General features: G+C 44.8%; 1 protein-coding gene and 2 non-coding genes across 3 annotated transcripts in view; 2 read left to right on the forward strand and 1 right to left on the reverse strand.

Moving 5' to 3' along the window:
- The first annotated feature begins 1,368 nt into the window (after positions 1-1,368).
- Positions 1,369-1,441, forward strand: Trnak-uuu (transfer RNA lysine (anticodon UUU)). Its single transcript has one exon. It is a non-coding gene; the product is annotated as a tRNA-Lys (tRNA).
- Positions 1,442-1,788: 347 nt separating this feature from the next.
- On the reverse strand, positions 1,789-1,861 carry Trnak-uuu (transfer RNA lysine (anticodon UUU)). The gene has a single exon. It is a non-coding gene; the product is annotated as a tRNA-Lys (tRNA).
- Positions 1,862-10,890: 9,029 nt separating this feature from the next.
- The window catches only part of Pik3c2b (phosphatidylinositol-4-phosphate 3-kinase catalytic subunit type 2 beta), a 62,717-nt gene continuing 52,548 nt past the window's right edge, over positions 10,891-21,059 (forward strand). Inside the window, exon 1 of the mRNA XM_046463122.2 lies at positions 10,891-11,317. The gene's annotated coding sequence lies outside the window, so the exon portion shown is untranslated. The remainder of the gene's footprint in view (positions 11,318-21,059) is intronic.

Genomic DNA, 21,059 nt, shown 5'->3' on the forward strand with positions numbered 1-21,059 from the left:
ACCTCACGTATACTTTTTTAATATATATTTTTAAGTTTTACATGGACACAATATCTTTTTTTTTTTTAAATTTTCATGTGGTGCTGAGGATGGAACCAGTGCCTCACACATGTGAGGCAACCGCCCTACCACTGAGCTACAACCCCAGGCCCTCTGTATACTTATTAAATGTCAGACCAGTTATAAACAATTTATAATGCTATCTTATTTATTCTCATGATCATCCTATTGTCCCCAGACACAGAAAAGCAGTTAATTCAAGATTACACAATGGCAGTCAGGATTCAAACAGACACACCCTACCTTCAAAACTCAGACTTTGTAGAAGCATTTATCCTTTTAGTTTTTGAGTGTGTGTGTATATATGTGCACTCTTTTCTTGAAAAAAAGAGAAAAACAAAAGCAAGCAATTTGAACTATTCTAAACAATATTTTCAATTTCCCAAGTTGTTTTTGTCTATATTTTATATTAATGACTGCATCGTAACATTTCATATTAAGGCTATACCATAATTGATATAGTTATTGATATATTTATGTCATTACCAATAAAAATGCTATGATCAGATATCTCTCCTGTAGTCAGATGTTTTTTATGTCCCTGATTATTTCTTTGGGACAAATTCTTAAAAGTGGCTTTGCTAGACCAAAGCAGTCACTCCCCAATTAAAGATTGAATTGAGAGGAAGCAACGTCAGTTACCAAAGATCCTTTAGTGTCCCATACTCAACTCCCCTGTGAGTAATTCTCAACTAGCTCCTTAGCAGAGAGAGAGCTGTGCTCAAATTACAGATGGCTGCGAGAGGTAAATTTCCAACACCAAAATCGGGGTAAGCCCTCCACCGCGTATTCAGCATTTCTGTTTCCGACTCCGTGGGGCTTCTACCCACAATGTACTGCTGGTGCTCTCTCGGGTTTGCGCCCCGAAAATTACTTGGACGCCTTCAGGCGACCTATAGGGCCACCTCACCATCCCTTCTTTTTACAACTTTATACTAGTTCAACCCAATGGTTTCAGAACGGCAGGTTTATATTCTTTCTCAGACTTTTTTCTTGTTGCTGCGGAGTTAGCGCGGATCCACCCTGTTATCAACCGTAAAGTAGGACCCCTGTCCCACAGCCCTTCAGAAGTAGGAGCTCATTTACATTAGATCGATGTCTGGGTGTTAGGCACGCACACATTTGCAATTCGGGATTAGCTGGTATTGCTGGCGAAAGGTGCCGAATTTGGCCCTCTTGTTTTTCTTCTGCTCATAAAGCTCGAATTTTAAAGTTGAAACCGTTTTGTGAAAAACCGGAACAGGATTAGTTATAAAAGACGTCTTAATTTTATGTAAGACGGTGTAGAGGCGCCCTCTCTCTGCGAGAGCCCGGATAGCTCAGTCGGTAGAGCATCAGACTTTTAATCTGAGGGTCCAGGGTTCAAGTCCCTGTTCGGGCGCTTCAGTTTTTGGCTTGAAAACTGACCAATAAAAATGACATCTGAATTTATGAATGCGTTCATTACCTCACATGCTTCTTATTCTTTTGTGGTGAGAACACGGGGGATTTCGTTTTAACCCTTTTTTTCCCTTCCTCAATTTGCAATCCGAAAAAATGTCTCTCTGCTCACAAACATCGGCATATGAAACCTCCATACCCTCTTCCCAGTCACCTTTCTCTCTTATCCGCCCTAAGAACACTTTTTCCAAGCACATTCTGAAATCAATGAATCGAATTCAATTTAAAATGGAGGTACGTTCGCGACCGGCTGAGCTAACACACGCAGTTGGGAACAAAAACCACAGCCGCCCGAACAGGGACTTGAACCCTGGACCCTCAGATTAAAAGTCTGATGCTCTACCGACTGAGCTATCCGGGCGCTCTCTGCGCGGCTTGCTCTTCTGTTTACTTGATATACAGGTAACAGATTATTTCTCTCCAGTGGATTAAAATGTATAATAAAAAAACTTTTTTTTGCTTCATTTATTTAAGGCATGTGTCTTCAAGATTTTTCTCATATTTCATGTTTGATAAATTTCCAACATCTAATAAATTCTCTAAAACGAAATTAATGGTAGTCAATTACAATAAAACAGCAAATAAGGTGAACGTTCAAACTTCAAAGACAGGATTGCGACCTTTTTTTATTACACTTTCTTTCTCTTCTATTACTCCCCAGTTAGAACCTCTTAATTTTACTTATGGAGCTAGATTACAGCATTTTTCCGATTGATGAAAAATAACACTTTCATTCACCCCACGATGCAGCTGTTATGAGCATTCCTCAGTAGAAAAGAAGGAAAACCACGTTCAATCCATGAACAGAGGAGTTAGTATCGTAGAAAAATAGACGTGACTGCAGAAAGGTGAGTCCAAATTTAGGTTGTAGGAAAGGGAGTTTAGAATTTTATTGTGAATTTTGATTGAGCTTTTCTTTCCTCCCTTTCAGGCAAGTTGCAGTTTTTAAGTCAGGCTCACTGTGTGAATCATTCCAAAGTAGTATTTCTTCGTGTGCACCAGGGGGAGCAACACGAAGTGTTAAGGATAAAACTCCCCGGATCAGCCTAGTTTTTCCTAAAATCAGTTCATCAGCACTGACGCATAGGGTGTGGAACACAGAATTGTGGAGTTTCAAAGACTGATAAGGGAATTCATTTTTGTTTCTGGGAACTTGAGGCTTCTGAACACAATGGACAACAAAATAGCCCAGCCTCAGTGGAAGGAATTTTTCTTTCCTAGAATTGTCTGGTTCTTTTGGAACAAAGACCAACAAATTGTGTTCTTCTGAATAGGTCTTCAGGTTTCCACGTGTATAAAATCAGGGAAATTGATTAGATGACCTCTAAAAAACCTTTTAAGTCTAAAGTTTTACCTTTCTGTTATTTTTTTCTGCTGTGAATAAGATCACAAGGAGCAAGCTCAGGTACCAGAAAGTAGAGATTTAATGCAAGAAATATTTTTATTGATCATTTATTATGTCTTAAGCTCTGTTATAGCTCTGGAGTGGGATATGAATAGGTCATGGACCCTGCTAACAGTCTAGAAAGAAAAGCAGACACAAAACTGAACAATTTTTAACATAAAGCAATAAATGCAGTAAAAATTCAAGATTTGAAATGGCAGGAGATGAAGACGAACAGAGGTTAGGGCTTATAAAATGTAAGGAAACTACATGATCAGCATCTGTCAAGAGTCTTAGAGAAGAAATTAGAGTGAACTAAATAATCACCTGCTGTGTTAGATAAGGAAAATCTTCTGGCTGTTTCTGCAAATGATGTGGGAATGAATTAAACCTCCATTTTTTTTTTTTTTTTTGATGGGATTGGTTCTGAGGATGAACCCAGGGCCTTACACATGCTGGGTAAGCACTCTACCCCCTGAGCTATATCCTCAGGTGTTTGTTTGTTTTATTTTATTTTGTTTTGAGGGGACAGGGTATTGTTAAATTGCCCAGGCTGGTTTCTCCTGCCCTCAGCCTCCTGAGTAGCTGAGATTCCAGGCATGTGCCAGGATATCAGACATTCACATTCTCAAGGAAGTGAAATGGTGTCTGTTCAGGCTTCCTTAGAGGAGCAGGAATAGATAAGGGGGACTTCAAAATTCTGTCATACTCAAAAGCCTTGTTCCATCATATTCTTTTTACTTCAAGATAATAAAGACAGGGGCTGGGGATGTGGCTCACGCGGTAGCGCGCTCACCTGGCATGCGTGCGGCCCGGGTTCGATCCTCAGCACCACATGCAGACAAGAATGCTGTGTCCGCCGAGAACTAAAAAATAAATATTAAAATTCTCTCTCTCTTAAAAAAAAAAAGATAATAAAGACATGTGTTAAAGATTAAATATACTAATAATTATAATGCACCAATCAAAAGGAAAAAGTTAAATAGACTAAATGGGATTGACTAATTAATACGTTGCTTATTGGCTACCTACTATTTCCATAGCTGAGAGTTGAGAGTTACAGCCAGGCTTAGTGGAGAGGAAAACAGTAAAATCTGAAGGTAACATGGAGAATGCAAGGTACACTTAGGAAATGGTAAATGACAATCTGGCAGAGCGCAGGGAGGTAGAGAAAGGTAAGGCCAAACTAGAGACCGGTGACCAGACTTTTATCAGGCTCTGAAAAATAATTTTAACTATAACAGTTGTGAGCTATTGAGCTTGTTAATATTGAAAAGTCCCCCTGAGGTAGCATGAAATGAATGTGTTTCACCTATGATATATTAAAAACACCACCATTAAGTACCATCTTGTACCTTATTTAGAATCAAATCTTCCCCATGTACTTCAAGCTTCTCACTTTACATAGATGTTGAACCTAATTTTCTCCACTAGAGGGCAGGCTAAACCCACAGATTCTACTTTTTTTTTTTTTTTTTTTTTTGGTTTGGTTTTGTGGGATTTTTGTTTGTTTGTTTGATTGTTTTGTTTTGTTTTGTTGGTACTGGGGATTGAACCCAGAGGGCCTCTACCAATGAGCTAAATTCCAAACCCTTTTTATTTTGAGACAGGATCTTGCTAAATTGTCCAGGCTAGCCTTTAAATTGTGACCCTCCTGCCTCAGCCTCCTGAGTAGCTGGAATTATAGGCATGTGTCAGAATGCCTGGCATCACTGAAATCTTTCCTTATCCCTCCATTCACGCTCTGTATCATGTGACTTAGATGATGTCTGAGTCACTGTGTTTCTTCCTGTGATCTAGCTCTAGGTCTTCAAATACCAAATATTTACTGAGAGACTGCTTTGAATCAGGCAATGAATTAGGCCCTGAGATTCACAATAGAGATTTTCTTGCCCTTAAAAAGCTGCTTCTAGGGGGCTGGGATGTGGCTCAAGCAGTAGCGCGCTCGCCTGGCATGCGTGCGGCCCGGGTTCGATCCTCAGCACCACATACAAGCAAAGATGTTGTGTCCGCCAAATACTAAAAAATAAATATTGAAAAATTCTCTCTCTCTCTACCTCTATCTCTCTCACTCTCTCTTAAAAAAAATAAATAAAATAAAATTTAAAAAAAAAAAAAAGCTGCTTCTAGTGTAGTTGCTCTTTTCTTCTGTTCCTAAAATACAACACCCTGTGATTAGTGATACAGCCCAAGCAGCTCGCAGGGTATGTGTAGACAGTCTTCAGAGTCACAGTAGGGAAGTTTCCTAGAGAACCAGTTGGAGAGTGTATTAGTTTGTTATTGCTGCTGTAACAAATTACCACAAATTTAGTGGATTCAAACACAAAAATTTATTACCTTACATTCTGTAGGTCAGAAGCCCACCATGGATCTCACTGGGCTTAAACACAAGCAGGAGAGCTGTGTTGCTTCTGTCGACTCCAGGGGAGAATTTGTTCCTCCTCTTCCTTGCCTTCTTCATCTAGTCCCATCCCTCAGCTCAGGAATTCCATCCCACAACTCAAAAGCCAGCTGTATTGCATTTTCCTAGCAATTCTGCCATATCACATCTCCCTCTGACTTCAGCTGGGAGAAATTCTCTACTTTTAGGGACAGAAGTGATTAAATAGTGCCCACCTAAAAATCTAGGATAATCTTTGGATCTCTGGATCCTTCGCTTAATCCCATCTGCAAAAGCCTTTTCACTTTGTAAATAACACATTCACAGGTTCCAGGGATTGGGAAGTGGACGCTTCTTCCTTCAGGAGGGCCATTATTCCACCTACCATGTACAGAGGCAGCCCCTAAAGGGAAGAGGCTAGAGGTGGGGACTGGGGATAGGAGACCCTTCCCACACAGGGGGAAAAGCTTTGGTGAGAATATTGTGTGTTCTAGGAACTGCAAGTTTGGTAAGGCCAAAGTATAAGTTGTACTGGACTGAGAGGTTATTTATTCAACACAAATCTATTGAATACTATGTGGCTGGTCCTGTTCTGGGAATTCAGAGATGAAAAAGACAAAGTCCTTGTCCTCTGAAACGAGAATGAAAAGCCAGGACCAGTCCTGAAAGGCTTCAAGACTTTCTTCAGGAGTTTGAACTTTTAGAGTTCCAAGAAACAATGCACTCATTCATGTGACAAAATTTTATTGAGAACATGCTATGTGCTGGGCACTGTTATAGGTTCTGTGAATACAGAAGAGTAAAAAAACTAAAGAAAAAAAAAACTAATCCCTTTATGCTAATTGATTTTAAACAAGGGAAGAAGTTTGTGCTGGAAGGAAAAAAATGGAGAAGGAATAAGACTATAGTCAAATCCCTTACTAGTCCTTCATCAAGATTTAGTTTTTCCTTAATTATACTTCTCTCTTGGGCATTTCCTCTTTTGTCAGGAGCCTTTTTTTTTTTTTGAACCCAAGGACACTTAACCCCTGATCCACATCCCCCACCCTTTTTATATTTTATTTAGAAACAGAGTCTTGCTGAGTTGCCTAGGGCCACACTATATTGCTAAGGGTGGTCTTGAGCATGTGATCTTCCTGCCTCAGCCTCTCTGAGTCACTGGGATTACAGGCATGTGCCACCACGCCTGCCCCTTTCCTTATCCCTCCATTGTAGCTATCTTGCAAACCCTGACTCCTACCTAACATGCTACACCAAGCTCCAGGTGTAGAACACACTGAAGAAGAAAATGAGGAAAACATTCAGAATGTAGCAATGACATACTAGAATATACAATGCTGGCTTTCTTCAGTTCTGCTAATCCCATTCAAAGGAGATACTGCTCTCATTACTTTTTTTTGTGGGTGTGTGTGTGAGTGTGTGCGCGCATATATATATATATATATATATATATATATATATATATATATATACATACATACATATATGAATGAGAGCACTGGGGACTGAACCCAGAGTCTTGTGTGCTGTGCCACTAAACTATATCCCAGCCCACTCATTCCTTTCTATAGCCGTTTTAGCCTTTAACCACTTTTCTTAAGCCCTCAACCATCTTGAATCCCTCACTCTCAGCAGATTGCTCAAAGACTTATCAAGGAGCAATCAATATTCTAAACATCTAGTTTCTTTGTTTACCAATCTACAAAGGCATCTGTTTATACCCTTCTTTTCAAAGATACCCCAGGCATCTTCCAATCTTCCATCTGTTTTCTCTAGGACATTTTCATTCATCACTTTTTCTTTCTCTCTCTCCCTCTCCTTGGTCTTCTCTTTCAACACATGAACATGTTTACTTCTTATCTTTAAAAGAAACAAACAAACAACCAGAGGCTCAGGAGGCTGAGGCAGGAGGATCATGAGTTCAAAGTCAGCCTCAGCAATTTAGAGAGGCCCCTAAATAAAATATACATAAAAGGGCTGGGGATGTAGCTCGTTGGTTAAGTGCCCCTGAGTTCAATCCCTGCTACAAAGAAAGAAACAGAGATAAAGAGTCTCCCCCTATCCTGCATTCCTCTCTCTCCACTGTCTTATATTTCTTCACTTTTGTTGCCAAGCTTCTAGAAAGAATGGGTCTCTCTTACTCTTTAAGCCACTGGAACCTGGTTTAACGGACTAGTCCCACTCCATAGGTACCAGTGACTTTCTTCCCATTCCTAAGGGCATCTTCCAGCCCTGTCCTCCTAGATGTCCCTGCTGTCCTGTGCTAACCTTTCACTCTCTCCTGACAAGCTTTTCCGTCTGATCTTCTTCTGACACTCTGGTCTCCAGTTTTTCTCCTACCTCTTCAGTTATTTCTTCTAGATTTCTTTTGTAGGCCTTTTCCTTCTTCCATATGCCAGTTTTTATATAATATAGTCCCATTTTACTGACCGCCCGTAACCTAGAGCCCAACATTGATATCACTTTCCACACCTTTACTTTTATTGTCATAAGTCCCTGGTCTGCTAGACATTGCTAACTAGGCATTTGACAGACACTTCGAACACAAGCTGTTCAAAATTCAACTCATGATCGCTTTCCCAACACCTAGGCCCCATCTTATGGTCCCTAATCTAGGGAATGGTACCTCCTGCCATAAATTCCTAGGCATGCAGAGGGGGGCGATTCAAGATTCCTCCCCCTCCCTCATTCCCTACATTCAATACACTGTTAAATATCATTGATTTGACATCCTGTGTCTTTTATCTGTCTGTTCCTTTTCATCTCTCTGTCACAGTTTCGATTCCCTGATCTTGCAGTTGAAATGTAGCCATGGTCTCTTTGTTGAGCTCCTAGTCTGTATTCCTGGCCAACATTCCTGGTCAGAAGCAAATGGCACACTCCAATTTGAGGGGGAATCTTGGGGGAAGTTAAAAAAAATAAAGAGGGTTGGGGGTGTAACTCAGTGGTAGAATACTCCCCTGGCATGTGAGAGGTTCTGGGTTCACCCCATGCTCTGCAGGAAGAAGGAAGGGAGGGAGGGACAGAGGGGGAAAGAAAGACAATTTATAAAACGTGGGCAGGGGGCTCGGGTTGTGGCTTGGGGTTGTGGCTTGGGGCTGGGGTTGTGGCTCAGTGGTAGAGTGCTTGCCTAGCATGCACATAAATGTAAAATAAAGATATTGTGTCCACCTAAAGCTTAAGAGTAAATATTTTTTTTAAAAAAGTGGGCAGTATATAGGAAAGCCCCAAGGAATAACATGTAATACACTGGGCCAGTAGCCAAGCAACATTTCCATATCCAATCCTGATAAGTCAAAGGAAGGGAGTGAAAAGGGGGGAGACGGCCATATGATGGGGGCTATCATCTTTGGCTGAAGTGACCCCAGAAACAGAGATCCTGAAGAATAAATGTCCAGACCTCCCTGACCTTTCCCCATCCAGCCTCCTTCACTCACGGCTGTGCCTATTGGCCAGCCCCCACCAGGAAGACAGAGGACAGAAGGATCTGCAGGGACAAAGGGAAGGCATGTGGTGCATCTTCCAAATCCTCCTCTCTGCTATCCCAGGAGGATTTTTTTCTGATTACATCACTTGTTACATCATTTGTCTACAGCCAGATTCTCTGTCATCTACAAAATCTGAACTTTAGCTAGGCACAGTGGAGCATGACCATAATTCCAGAGATTCAGGAGGCTGAAGGCAGGAGGTTCACAAGTTCAAAGCAAGACTCGGCAATTTAGCAAGGCTTGATGCAATTTATCAAGCCCCTGTCTCTAAATAAAACACAAAAGGACTGGGGATGTGGCTCAGTCTCCCCTAGATTCAATCCCTGGTACTAGGACATTTTCATTTATCACCTCTCATTCTCTCTCTCCCTCTCCTTGGTCTTCTCTCTCAACATATGAATATGTTTAATTCTTATCTTTAAAACAAACAAACGAACAACCAGAGAAACCCTCAAAAGAAAAGACCTAGACTTGTGTGTCTCTACAGCTGTGTGACCTTGAGTAGTTCACCTCACCCTTTAACATCAATAATAACTTCAGGTTTTCTTTCTTTCTTTCTTTTTTCTTTTGGGGGTTTTTCTTCCTATTGCCTTATCCAGGATTGCCTGCATTTAATTCCTTTGCATTCCTTCCCCAGATTTCATGAGAACAAAGAATATCAAATAATACCAAAAAGTCCTTCAGAAACAGGAATTCACCTTTTATATTGCTTTATTCTACCTTATGTAGGACTTCCTCTAATTATTCAAATTCTCTTCCCTATAGATAGTGAAGTAAATGGAGACTTATAAAACCCTCGGGGGGAAAAAGAAACCTCAGGAAAATGACTTGTTGCAATCTCCCTTATCGGAATCCCCCTGCCCGCTGCAAGTCAGCCCACCAAAAGTAACTGACCAACTCCTCCCAAGACCTGGCCCTGTTAAACCCTATAAAACTCAGATCCTTGTTTGTAGCCCATGGCCATTTCCCCCTTGATATGTGACCCTCTGTTGCTTAAAAAAAGCATCGCTGATCAGGTCTTTCTTTCTTTTTCTTTTTGTATTCTCTTTCATTGCTTTTCAGATAGTTATCCACTTTTGGGGATCTAGACTCTCATCCCAGTCTAGAACTCTTATGATTTTAGGATGACCTTTAACAATTGTCTCTTGGAGAATCCTGTTTGGGTTTGCTGCAAAGTTTCATATTAATGGGAAAACTTTTAAATGCCCCACATCTTAAAAAAAAAAAAAAAGACTTTTCTGGAAAAAAAAAGTTTTAACAAAAACCCTCTAGTGAACCCAAAGACAGACTGCAATGGTAGTACCATCTTGACAAAGGGGAAGCTTGGCAGCTGTTTCCATGGGAGCCTTGGCTGGGGAGCTGTGGGCATTTGAGGGAAGCTGATGGTTTGAGACCTCGGACACCTGATGGGACGCAGAGGAGGGAGGCTGAGAACCAGCTGTTGGTCTTCCTAATATGACAAGAAAGAAGGAAGGAAGGAAGACAGAGGAGAGAACAAGAAAAGGTACTTGTAGACTAGAGAGCAGTTATCATCCCAACCAAACGCAGAAGGAGCAAGCCTATTATGGGGTAGAGCCTTTAGGAAAATGCTTCTGGAGACCACCGTTCAAAGAAAAGTACCCAGGGTCAAAATTTAGGACACATTTTATGGAAGTTTTCTCCCCTGCCCTAGTTGAGTTGGAGGGTCTCCTGCCTTTCCTCCGCCCTCAGGTTGGAAAACCCACTTGGGCGAATGGAAAAAGGAATGAGATTGTTTAAAGTGGGGACACAGCTCCCTGCACCTGCACCTCCACCCACAAGGTAAGGGGTTCTCTCGGGAATCGCTAGCAAATTTATGGGGGAAATTCCTCAAATCGACAACTGAACCTCCACACTGTGGCACTTCCAGCCCCATGATTGATCTGGCTGGCTTTCGTCTGACCCAAAGCCAACGGGTTCCAGCAGGAAAAAGTAACGACCATCTGCAAAAACCCTCATCCAAGCGAGAAGTGGAAATCTGCGCTCTCGGGTTTTGCAGAGCCCAACTTGACGCCAGCGCGTTTCGCTTCCCCCACGCACTGGCACAGAGGGCGGGAGGAGAGGGAGGGAGCAGGGGGCGGCCGGGGTTCCCGCCGCCGCCCCGCCCTCCAGCTCGCGGCGATTCGGCGCTGCGGCTGGAGCTGGCGGCCGGCGGCTGCCTGTCCAGGCAGGGTCTGGCCGAGCCTCGCGTCGCCGTGCAGTGCGCCGGCTGTCCGGGAGATGGCTTCTCCCCTCTCGCCCGCTGCTCCGGCTTTTGTTTCGCCCGGGGTTGCCTGACTGCCAGCTCGCGCACGCTCTCGGCCGAGAGCACTCCCCGCTCCAGGTTGGTGCTTGCGCCCTTCGCTGCCGGGGACCCCAGAGCCGGCGCGAGGCGGGAGAGGCGAGCCGAACGGGAAGAGGCGGCGTGCGGCCGGCCACCCCACATCGCGCTGGTGCAAAGGACGCCCGGAGCTGCAGAGCGAGCCGGGGAGGCGCCGAGCCCCGGCAGCCCACGTCGCCGAGTCCAGGACCCGTCGGGTGTTGCAGCAAAGCCGGCAGCGAGCACAGGTACGATCGCACCCAGCGGGAGCACCGCTCGAGCCAAGGCAGCTGAGGTCAAGGAGCCCCCCTCCAACATGGCAACAGCCGAGGTGCAACAATGGGAGCGCCGAGGCTGCCCGGCTGCCGGCTGCGCCGGGGACGCCCTGCAGCCCCAGCTCCCCCGCGGCGTCTCGCAGGTTGCTCACCCCAAACCTACCGCGCGCCTGCGGCTTTGCGGCCTCGAGGCCCAGGTCCCCGGCCCACCCCTGCTCTCTGAAGACACTTCCTGGCTCCTGGCTGCAGGGCGATCCGAACCAGCCGATGGTTTGGGGATTTGTTTGTTTGTTTGTTTAAGATGAGAAAAGAAAAACCTGTCCCGGAGTGGGGGCGATGCGGCTTGTGCCTTTGCGTACAGTGGGTGAAAAGTCAGATTCTAGCCTGGGCACTGTATACATTTTTTAACCCTGCGAAGAGAATTGCCTTCTCCCTTATAAGGATATTGCAGCAAAGGAGACAGAAAGCTTGGAAAAGGGAAAGGGACCCTCAGGCCTGAGTTCCCGGCCCTCTGGGAAAGCACTGCTCTCCTGGCCTGTACTTGTCTCTCGTTCCTCCTCAGCTTCCGACAGAGGTTGCTTTGATGTTGGGGTGCAATCACAGCAGGAAGCCCAGGCAAGGCTGCCAAGCTGGGGTGGGGTGGGGTGGGGTGGGGAGCCCAGGGGCTTGGCAGGATCCTGAGTTGTGAAAAAAGGTTACCAAATATATGAGGTTAGTTAGTGCACACACCCTAGTTGGCTGAGGTTGGAATGTGTGGGGTGTGTGTGTGTGTGTGTGTGTGTGTGTACACCAGAGGAATCAGTCATGGCACTTACTCCTTCAAGCCAACCTCTACCTCAGTCTCCATCTCCATCTTTTGAGGTCTTTGTGGCTTCCCTGCCCCAGTCCCAGTCAAGCTTGGGATGAAATCTCCATTGTCCTGATGATATTTTTCGTCAACCTGGGTGGGGAGTTATGCCAGCTGGTCTAGCACAACACCAGAGATTCTTCAGCACACAGTTATTCCTGCTCCCAGAAGTGGGCCAACACTGCCCCTCCTTTCTCTAAACTACCTGACTGTCTGGGACATGGCCAAGCAGATGTAAGCAATTTGCACTGAATTCCAACCCAGAATCAGTCTTGAATGAAAACTTACTTTATGGCTGCACTAGGCCTTAGAAAGATATTAGGAAGAAAAATGGCCCAGAGGGTGGCAACCCTGACCCCAGAATACTTTCCCTCTCCCCAGCTACAGCTATGGATCCTGGGGCAGTGAGCCTTTAGAATCTCAGCTCCTCCAGAGCCTGGCAGTCCCATCTGGGGTTGTGTCCATGGAAAAATTAAGTCGAGGCACATTTTATAGCTCTTCCTGGCAGCCAGCGCCTGAGGAGACAGTGGCTCTGAGCCGGAGCCCTGGACCCAGGCTGTGGCTGCTTCTCCTTTGGCTTTTGGGTGAGCTTAAGGTTTGATTTCCATGGCTCTGAGCTTATTGCTGAGTGTGCATGGGTGTGTATGTCTGAATCCCATGAAGCTCTCGGGTCTGGCAGGAAAGCCACTTGTCCATTTTCCTCTCCACTAGAAGCATGGGTGAGGAAGGGAGATGTGTTGGGATCAGTTTATTTAAGGCCCTAAGCATTTTGGGGGTGCTTCTTTGGGCTTTCCCAGTCCTCTGAAATGCCTGTGGTCATTGCCATAACTTAGTTGCACTTTAATAAAGTTGTGCTCCAAACCTTCCTGAGCCTTTGGTCCCCTCTGTGGTATCCCCACCCCAGATAGGCCTGTGTTTGTATGTGTCTCAGGTCTATGGGCTTTCAGCCTTGAAGGCCTGCCTGTGCCAGCAGGGAGAGAACTGAGGGAGGGTCTCTGTTCCTTTTGGAGAACACAATGTGAACTTGGATATCATAGTGTGGATGTGGAGTAGTAGAGAAAACAGTGTTAGGAAGCCCAGTTTTGAGTCTTGGTGTGACTGACTTTATAGTTGTGTGAGCATAGGCAATTTGTGAACCTTAGATTTAGTTTGCAATATTTATAAAATGGGGGTACCTAGGTTCCTGGGATTGTTTTAAGGATAAAATACACTGCTTACCATGAACCAAATGAAAGTATGTGTGCAAACTCTTTGACTATATTGTTATATTGTGTATTGTGTATAACTATGTGCACATCAGTATATACAACTATAATGCACCAATAAAAAATGTGGGGGAAAAGTTGGCGATGTAGCTCGGTTGGTAGAGTGTTTGCTTTGCATGCACAAGGCCATGGGTTCAAGCCCCAGCACTCCCCCGCCCTGCCAAAAAAAAAAAAAAACACTTTGAAAACTGCAGAGTCCTGTATAATAAGTGCCTGTTACTCATCCTGGGTCTAGCATCCCTTATAAGGGAGGAAGAGCAATCATGGGTGTGGATGGGGTGGGATGAGGAGAATATGGAGTAGGGAATGTTCCAGAACCTTTCCTTTTTGGTTAAAGGAAGAGTGATGTGACAATATGAAGGCATTATACCTTGGGCATCTTTAAATAGAGATAGGATGGGAACTGGGAGGGCGGGGGGAAAAGCTGCTTAATGTTAATAGGGAACTGGTAGAGACAAATACCTTCCAAAGGCTGCTACTTCCTATGGACAGGGTAATGCTGAGCTGGCAAATAATATGACAGCTAACACTGATGTCAGCCAACTAGGAAATGACAGAGGTGAGATTTGATGCAGGCAATCTCACTGCATAACACTGTGCTTGTAGCCTCAATACCACTAGCAGAGATATTGGGTCTTAGAATGGACAGAGGCAGCAGAGTTGCAGAATTCATTTGTAGTGGACTCCTTGAATGTCCCTAAGATGCCACCAGCCTGGGACCTACCTTAGATAATCTACTTCTCCAGGACAGGGGCTTGGGAGGATGATTTTTCTCTACCCAGCTCCTGCCCAGCTGAGTACCTTTTTAATTCCTGATTGTTTGGGGTCGAGGCACATGTATGAGAATCCTTACCTGCTGCCCCACCGCCACCACCTTTTTTTTGTTTCCATCCTCACCTTTCCTGGGAGAAGACTTGGGATAATCAGATCAAATAATTTTGCTGCCTGGTGTGACTGACTTCATAGCTGTGTGGACAACTCTGGTAGGAGGTTTGGGACTTGGCCCTGGGAAAACTAAGGCAGGGTTCTTATTTTGGTAGTTTCATATCTGCTTCATTTTGTCTCTGTTCTATACAATGGAATTTTAGGGATGATTCTTGCAGTTCCTCTTGATATAAAGCATTAAAACTGGAAAAGACCTTGAAGATTCATATTTCAAAGAAGCCAAAGATCTTGTACCTTTTTGGAAGCCACTATCCTTCCACCTTAATTCTGTCACCCCTGCACCATACCTTCCTTGGAACCTTACTTTACCTCCTTTCTTCCTGGGTCTTCCTTTCCATTTTCTTCCCCAGAGCTGGGGATGGAACCCAGGGCCCCCTGTATGCTAGGCAAGCACCCTACCACTGAGCTGCAACCCCAGCCCCAGCCTCCTCTGTGAACACTAGCTCACCCTAAGCAACCAAGGACTGCGAGTTGTCCTCCCCACAGATTTCTCCAGGGCATTGGCTTCTTTTCTTTTTGACAGTTCTTCTTGCTATGCTTTGCACCTCTGTCTATGGTCTCTGTGCTGAGGCAAGGGGAGCCATCTCCTCCTCTCCCTGTAACCTGCCCACTGTGGGGGTGGGTGTCAGGATTGAGAGCTGCTGCCCACATGTGGTTCTTCTCCACACCCCATACCTGCTAAGCCAGACCCACCAGGAACAAGCTTGAGTGGAAGCCTTCTCTCCAGCCAAGCTGGCTGTCTGCCTGTCTCTCTCTGATTACATGGTATCCTCTGCAACACACCAGAAGGCATAAGGGTGAGGAAAAAGAAATAGAGGGCCACGAGATAACATTGGAAACACTAGTTGGCCTTGCCAGGTAGAAGCTCCTACGTGCAGGAGCTCTTCTTGTCACTTCACAAACTCATCTAGAGCCCAGATAATGTAATGTTGGAGTCCCCAACTTTTGACATCTCCCAAGAGCCCTACTCTCTGAAGGCAGAGCATATGTCACATTCCTGACTTGCTATGCTGTGTGTCTTCCAGACTGGAAAGGAAGTCGAATGAGTTGGAGTGCCAAGAGAGTAGATTTAATCCTGACCAAGAAAGGAGAGATTGCCTGCATATTAGAAGACAATATGTTCCCAAGAACATTGTAGCCAGGGATGTCAGATTTCCACTGTAGATCCTAAGAAGGCAGATTTTAAATAAAGAGACAATATTAGATACCCCATGAATGTACATGATTATGATTTATCAATTACAAATTATATATGTGTGTGTGTGTGTGTACTGCAGATTGAACCCAGGGGGTTTTAACCACTGAGCCACATCACAGCCCCTTTTTTATATTTTATTTTGAGACAGGATCTCCCTAAGTTGCTGAGGCTAGCTTTGAACTTGTGATTCTCCTGCCTCAGCCTCCTGATCCACCGGGTTTATAGGTGTGTACCACTGCACCTGGCTACAAATAATATTAATAAGCCAAGTGGGGGTGGTTCAAAACTATCATCTCAGCTGCTTGGAAGACTGAAGCAGAAGGATCGGAAGTTTGAAGCCAGCCTCAGCAACTTAGCCAGACTGTGTCTCAAAGTAAAAAGGGTTCCGTGGTAAAGTGCTCCTGAGTACAGTCCCCAGGTTCCTCAACAATAATAATATGAATAAAAAATTGAATAATGAGGGGCTAGGGCTGTAGCTCAGTGGTAGAGCTCTTGCCTCAGATGTATGAGGCCCTGGGTTTGATCTTCAGCACCACATAAAATAAAAATAAAGATATTGTGTCCACCTGAATTAAAAAATCACATCCCCAGCCCCCCAAAAATAAATATATTTTTAAAAAATTGTATAATGATTAATTCATTTAGAGAGAGAGACAGACAGACAGACAGACACACACACACAGACACACAGAGAGAGAGGGGCTGGGAAGTGGGGACAGGGATGAAGAAAAAAAAAAAAAACAGTTCCTGGACTACAGATTGGTTTTTTCAAAGAGTTGAAAAAAAACCTTAGAATAAATGAGCTTTTGACTATGCTGTTGCAGATAATCCCAACCAAGAAGGCAAAAAAGGAGGCCCTTGGGCAAAGTTCAGGTCCACAGTAAAAATTAAGAGCACACGATGGAGAATAGTCAAACTGAGCATCTGTCCACCTGTAGTATCTTGAGCATTTTCTTAATTTTCTATCTCTGCCCCCAGCTTCAGAGGAAATGGATAATGATGAAATTGTCTCTTCCCCCTTCACAGATGAGAGAATTGAGATTTGGTACTGGGGATTGGCCCAGGGGTATTTAACCACTGAGCTACATTCCCCAGTTCTTTTTATTTATTTATTTTGAGAAAGTGTCTTTCTAAGTTGCTTACAGCCCCACTGAGTTGCTGAGGCTGACTTTGAACTTGTGATCCTCCTACCTCAGCCCACGGAGCCACTGGGGTTGCAGGTGTGCACCACCACGCCCAACTGGTTGTTTTTATTTTTGCTCTGCTAGAAATCGAATGGAGGGCCTTATGCTTGGTAGGCAAGTGCTCTAGCACTGAGCTGCACCCAAGCTCCTGACTTGGTATTTCCAGTGACAGCCCAGAACTTACCTCTGAGTGGGGAGTCCAGCAAGTCAATAGGCTGTGGTGGGGGAAACGTGGGATGCCTGTGAACTCATGAGTGGGGCATCTTGGTGGTCAGACTTTGGGGAGGAAATGAAATGTTAGCTGAGATCTGAACAATGAGTAGGAACTGGGGCAGGATGGGGAATGAATGGGGGCAAGATGGGGAATGAATGGAAGCATGTGCTGAAAGAGGTGAGCCCAATGTAGTTTGAATCTGGCCAGAGCCATTGAGGGAGTCTGCAATTTATTTGTATTCATTCATTCAACCATTCGGCATTTGGATGTGAATGCACACTGACATTCTAAGTACGCAGCAGCAAAGGAGTTAGATAAAATCCCTGTCTTCCTGGAGTTTATGTTCTGAGAAAACTTAGTTCACTAAGAATGACTTAAGCTGGGCTGGGTTGGTGGCTCAGCGGTAGAGTGCTTGCCTAGCATGTGCTAAGGCCCTAGGTTCGATCCTCAGCACCACATGAAAATAAATAAATAAAATAAAATGTAAAAAAAAAAAAAGAATGACTTAAAACCAGGTTTCTTTACTTATTGACAGAGATCTTACCCTGATAGATCAGGGAATTAGAGATAAACTTTGGCTGATCTCAAAGAAGGTTTGAGAAGGACACCTGCAGTATACCCATGGATAATATGGGATTGAGACAAAAGTTAATCATTGGCTGTTTTTTTTTTGTTGTTGTTGTTGTTGTTTTCTTTTAAAAATAGTCCTGGGAACTGAACCCAGGGTTCAGTTCAACTCTAGCCTTTTTAATTTCTTTTTATTTGGGTACTGGGAATTGGACTTAGGGGGACTCAACCACTGAGCCACATCCCTAGCCCTATTTTGTATTTTAATTAGGGACAGGGTCTCACTGAGTTACTGAGGCTGGCTTTGAACCTTCCATTCTCCTGTCTCAGCCTCCAGAGCCGCTGGGATTACAGGCATGCGCCACCAGGCCAGCTTGTTACTGTTTTATTTTATTTTATTTTTTTAATCATCCCTCTTTAGTAGGTTCATGCTAAATTTAGGGATACAACTTTGAGTCCAGCGTGGTCCTTACCACCTTGTGTTCCTGCAGAATGCAGGTGAATGGATGAATCCCTCATGACAGTGGGTAATGAGTGATCTGGTGCTCTGAGATTAGTATAACTTAGGCAGATTAAAAAAAAAAAAGTTTACTAGGCAGAATGGGAATCCAAGATAAATGAGAGGTAATCTTTATTCTTAATATTAGTGGGCTAATGTCTGTGAAAGTGCTTCATAATTACAAATAAAAGTTATTATTTATATTCTGATCACTCATAGGGATAATATGAAATAGTATCCAACTGCGGTAGGACACATTTAACATTTTGGAGATGTTCCAAAGGGACAACGCAGATGAGCGCAGGCTTTGGTCTCAGAGTGGGACTTTGTAGAGGGCAGAGCATTGGTGCACCAGCATGAGTAGAGGTTTGTAGGAAAACTTGGGGCTCTGGAGGATGGATAATGCTTATTGGCATCTAGGGTAACATTCAGGGAATGGGGCTAGGACTCCACTGGAGCATCTTGAATATTGGATAAGGAAAGGGAGAAGCAAGTGTTCTCATCGGAGGGAGACTCTTGGCAACAGAGAGCATATACCTTCTTGGGGTGGGCAGGGTAGACAGACTAGTTAAGGGGCATCTCAATCATTTAGGTATGAGAGAGGAATTGTAATTTCTTTTTTTCTTTTTGTGCCCCAGAAAATAATTTTCAAATAAGAGAGTAATTGTTTGGAAAGAGAGGCATAATAATTCTTTGGTATCCAATATGTGCCTTGTGTGTGGTGTATGTGTGTGTGTGTGTGGGGGGGCACTGGGGATTGAACCCAGGGTACTTTACCACTGAGCTACATCCCAGTCCTTTATATTTTGAGGCAAGGTCTCACTAAGTTGCTTAGGGCCTCTCTAAATTGTTGAAGCTAGTTTGGAACTTGCAGTCCCCTTACCTCAACTCAAGCTCATGAGCCAGTGAGATTACAGGTGTGTGCCACTGCGCCAGGCCCCAGCCCTTTGTATATTTTATTTGAAGGCAAAGCCTGACCTTGAACTTGTATCCTGCTGCTTCAGCTTCCTGAGTCACTGGAATTACAGGTGTGTGCCACCATGCCTGGCCAATATGTGCTTTATATAAATAGTTTCATTTAATAAAAGAAGCCAAAGCTTGGAAAGGAACGGACCAATTTAAGAGAGGTTAGAAGAGGAAGGGTGGGGATTATCTTCCCCGAAGGATTTTAAGAAGGGAGCAAGAGACTTGAGATGTCACAAGAGAAGAGCCCTGGAATGCCTGCACCCCATCAGGTCCCACCTCGGCCGCTGACCAGCTATGTGAATTCAGAAAAGTCATTTTTCCCCTCTGGCCGTTGGTTCTCTTATCTGCAAAACCGTGTTCTGTCTTGTTTTGTTTTGTTGGGGCTTGTTGGCTTTTGGTGCTTGGTTTCTTTTTTGGAGTGGCCTGGGGGAGGGAAGTGCTCTTGGGATATGGAGGGGGAGGATAAGGGTGCCCCAGAGTCATCACCAGCATCATGGAGAACTCTTGGTCAGATGTGATGTGGCTGGGTTTCTGTGGCAGGGCAGGAAGAAGATTCTGGATTTTGAACTCACACAAGCTTCCGTGTAACTCTTGATTCTATCATTTCCAGGTTGCGTGACCTTGGGCAAATTACTCAATCCCTTTCCTGTTTTCTAGTTTCCTCATCCGTAAAATAAGGATAATAATATCCACATTTAAGGACTGTTGTGGGGATTAAATAAGACAATACCTGGCACAAAATGCCAGAGGAAATAAAAGGCCTGTTTGCTTCCTTCTATTTCTGTGATGGTCATAGCTGTTTAGCCTCTGTTCTCCCACCCAAACAAAGTGTTATGTCCTCACTCCAGTTATGATGGTGAGCACGTCCCTGGAGATACTAATTTGCAATGTTCAAGGTATAGACTTTGCAAATGGCATTTACATGTGTTGTAGAGGTCTTTCAACCCAGCTCCTATGGGTCATTGGCTCCTGTGTGCTTACCCATACAGTCACATGCCACTACACTCATCAGCTGCAAGCACTGTCACCTACTCTGTGCTGAGAAAGGCCTCTGACTGTAGCTCTCCTGGGAGGCCCTGGGGGAGGGTCTTATGTGGAAGATGAGTGTGCTGTGCTCTGTTGGGTGGTCATCCCCCCTGCTGAGTATTCTCTTTGCCTAGCGTAGACCTGGGCTCCGTCTCCTTTGGGAACTTCCTGTGCAAATTGGGGGATAGGAGATCAAAGGAAGGCATCAGGCCCTAGGTGTGATTCCTTGCTGTACCCTGCCCTTCCCACCAAAGTCACTTTCTTCTTTGAAAATCTTTGCGACTTCTCCATGCATAGAGATGCAAAGCAGTTTAATAGGCTCTGGGGCAAGGTGTTGCTCTTGTCCAGCAGACACCAGGGCCACCAGATAAGTCAGCATGGCAGGGAGCAGCAGAGCATTAAGGAGACACTGAAAATAAGACAGTGAGGAGAGATTGCAGGGGCTAACTGGGGAGGCTTCTGAGGATGTTGGGTTGGGATGGAAAGAGAAGACCCAGAGCAAGCAGGAGGAAGGGGAAGGGGTGTGCGACTGCCATGCCGGCAGGCCTGAGGGTCCCTAGTGAATGAAAAATAGGACAGGGCAGACCACACCCTGCTGTGCATGCAGATGAGGGGCTGAGGACAGACTGAAACCTACCACTGCCACAAGTTCAGGGCTTAGCCAGGCCGTGCTGGGGATCCCTAACTGGAACCCCATGGGCTGGCACCATCAGGACCCTGCCTGCTGCCCCTACTCCCCAGTTCCCCCTCTAGACATCCCCTTGCTGTGGTTTGGGAGTTCTGGGACACTGAGAGGCTGTCAATAGAGGATCTCACTTCTCAGTCTCTCTTAGAGTCCTGCACCCCATATGGTGTTTCTCTGTTGAGCATCCTTGGTCAGCCCTCTGAGTTCAGTGTCCTTGGCTGACCCTTGAGCAGGATATCTTTCTGGGCTCCAGGCTTCCAGCTTGGAACTGCGTGGCTACTGGGGAAGGCTGGTGGCCACTTGGATCGGGCTAGGCTAA

This window comes from Marmota monax, unplaced genomic scaffold (assembly GCF_021218885.2).
Source record: "Marmota monax isolate L192 unplaced genomic scaffold, Marmota_monax_Labrador192_F-V1.1 WCK01_AAM20220418_F8-fsc00099, whole genome shotgun sequence".
NCBI classification, from domain to species: Eukaryota; Metazoa; Chordata; class Mammalia; order Rodentia; family Sciuridae; genus Marmota; species Marmota monax.